The sequence below is a fragment of the Elephantulus edwardii genome, unplaced genomic scaffold, assembly GCF_000299155.1.
Source record: "Elephantulus edwardii isolate Elephantulus edwardi_28Jun2011 unplaced genomic scaffold, EleEdw1.0 scaffold00001, whole genome shotgun sequence".
Classification (NCBI taxonomy): domain Eukaryota; kingdom Metazoa; phylum Chordata; class Mammalia; order Macroscelidea; family Macroscelididae; genus Elephantulus; species Elephantulus edwardii.
In genome coordinates this window covers 20087018-20090265 of record NW_006399751.1, presented here as the reverse complement: position 1 = coordinate 20090265, position 3248 = coordinate 20087018, and positions in this window count along the sequence as shown.

Sequence of the window (3248 nt, the reverse complement as noted above, 5' to 3'; positions counted from 1 at the left end):
AAAAAAGTAATTTCTAGATCCATCTTGAAGTACAACACCGTGAGTGACAGGATTATATCCATACGCTTACAAGGAAGCCCAGTGAATACCACTATCATTCAGATTATATCCATACTATCATTCAGATGCAAAAGGAGCAGGTGAAATATGGGGGTTGCCAAGTCTGACTTCTTATTAACTTCGTAAAAAAGGACTGTCCCCATCAATAATGCCCATAAGATCATACAAAAAGCTGCATAGTCAGGCATGCCACCCCATGTGCTCCTGTGCCTATTTTAACCAACCTTTGGGTCTAATATTCATTCTTGACTTACCGACTTTACATACAGCTGTGATACTGAGAGTGGAGATTGCTAGTAATATAGATTGGAGAGTAAAGGTGGCAAAAATATCATTCAATGCAAGCCTGGGTTTAGTCCAACAGTTCCAAGCCGGAGTAACAGCAAAACACAATTCCTCAATTAGTTAAAGTCCTGGTTTCAGTTCAACAAGATGAATTCAATAAGCATCTGATATCCTCAATAATCCAGCAAGGTTTACTACAGTCTCTTTACACCAGTGCCACAGTGTCTCTTCTCTCCAACACCATCACTAGGGTCTCATTCTACAGTGTGGAATTAACTCTCTTATCTTAGTCCCACAGTTGTTGATAATTTTCAGGATTATGTGTCCACAGATAAGTTAGGTGGAGATCAGCAGGGGCTAACTTAATGGCTAGAAAAGCCAACTCCTAATCTAATATGATAAATTTATCTTTATTTCATGCCTATCACTTTAAGACTATAAAGATATATAAAATTTTCATCTTTAACATTAGTAGTTGGTGCACCAATTGAACTAATAGATTTACTTGTTCCTTTTCCTTATCACTCACTGATTGGTGTATAGTCAGAAACAACTCATAACTCTCCCTCAAGTGGATACTCAGGGGTTGTAAATCACACTAAAGGAGGTTTCTCATATTTCTCTGTGGAGCACCTAGTGGATTTTAACCACCTGTCTTTGGGCAGATAATTACTTGTGCTCATGAAAAACCTATACTTGGACTAGAAAGCAATAGTCAGAACAGAGCAGAGATATACTGCATGCATGGTTCAGGATCAGGAAGGGTACACATGAAGAACTTCCAGAAGAAACAGTTCTGTCCTAGAGGGGTAAACCAAGTTGCTCTTAGGAGGCAAGGATTTTGAAGCTCTGTTGTACATACTTTGGGCACATGGCCAGGAGGGACCATCCCTTGGAGAAGGACATCATGCTTAAAAGGGTGGAGGGACAGCACAGGGGAGGAAGACTCTGGATGAGATGTAATGGCTTAGTGACTGGAGAAATGGGATTAGGTCTGTTGGAGATATGGTTGGCTCAGGATAGGACAGAATTCAGAATTCAGAATTATTATACAGAAGGTTGCTATGAGTTGCAGCAGACTTGATGGCACATAACAATAAAACAATCTGTGAACAGGCAGTTTCCCATAACAATAAAACAATCTGTGAACAGGCAGTTTCCCATTTATTTAAGTATTATATTGGCCAAAAAATCCATCAAGACAATTGCAATTAATCACAGATATGCAAGGATGTTTCAACATAAGAAAACCAATCAACCTAACTCGTTTGCTCCTTGACAAAGCAAGAAACAGGAACCACATGGTCCTATCAAGTGGCATAGAAAAGACCTTCAACAAAATCCAACACCCCTTTCTGGTTAAAACACTCAAGAAAACAGGAATAAAATGGAATTTCCTCAATGCAGTTAAAAGCACATATGCAAAACCAAGAGGCAACATCGCTCTCAGTGGAAAAAGATTAAAGACATTATTCATTCCCATTGCAAACAAGGACCAGGCAAAGATGCCCACTTTCACCATTCCTAGTCAAATATTGTATTAGAAATACTTGATGAAGTAAAGGAAATAATAGGTATCTAGATCATCAAAGAGGTAGTGAATATGTTGCTATATGCAGATGATATGCTAGTGTACCCACAAGGACTCAACAATAAACTGTTAAATCTCATAGACCAATTTAGTCGAGAAGTAGGGTACAAGATAAATACTAAAAAATCACTAAGATTTCTCTACAGTAACAAAGATAACACAGTAACAAAACCAAGAAAGCAATACCATTTACCAATTACCAATTTTTGATTAGTCAACCACTACTTGAGATACTTGGGAATATACCTAACCAGAGACACAAAGGATACATTAAAAAAACTATATATTCTTTTTATTCCAATGAACACACCACCATTCCTCTTCAGTTTGTAATTCTCAGCACTGTGCAATGCAGTTGTTAAAGATGGCCAATACTACATAATTTCTGCTTAATCATATCTCCAATATAGATCTTTATCTATTTCTTGTCTTCGCAATGATTCCCAATTTTCCTAGATTCTGTGCTTTTCACATTCAAATTATTATTGAGTCTTTGCAGCTATTTCTCCTCATTTTGAGTCATTTTCCATTCAAAGATGGTAGTTCCAAAAGCTTAACACCATATATACTACTAAGCTTTGATGAGGAAGTTTTCCCAGGTTGTATATTGAGTCTCTTCTAACTTGAGAGTCATATTCCACAGTAGAATGGACAAAGCTCCACTACTATTCATAAAATTCCATTGGCTAACTGTTATAGGAACACATCAGCTGGTCTAATCTTTCTTAAAGTGGAAGCTCAGCTGAAATGTGCCCACCATAGGTATTTGTAATCCCAGTACATAGCTTCCAGAATCACACAATATATAAGCCTCCACAGTATATCAAACTAAGTCCATCAAGGGTCTTCTTGATGGACTAAACTATTAAATATATATTTCATAAGGATTATTTAAAATAAAGTATTTAAAAGGCAATAAACTAAAAATAAGACAGTTAAATCTATGAAGAATGATGTAAACTGGTAACAATAGTTGTTAAAGAAGGGAATTCAAATTAGAAGCAAGTAGTATGTTATGAATACTGAAGAAACATATTAACAGCAAAGGGGATGAGAATTGTGGTCCTGTTGTAGAAGTATGGGTAAGTTCATCTCTCTTAATCTTTAGATTATCTCCTAAGACAAATGTTAAAGGTGTTATCATGTAGCACAGAATATGTAAATATCTAGAACAATTCTAACTAAAAATTTGAAACATACTGATAGATAAGTGTTTGGGAAATTTTCTCCTGTGTGGGAAATTTTCTCCTGTGTGATTAACTGCCTCTAATAACCTGTTGGAGGGTCAGCTATGGATCTGTTCTCACCCTAT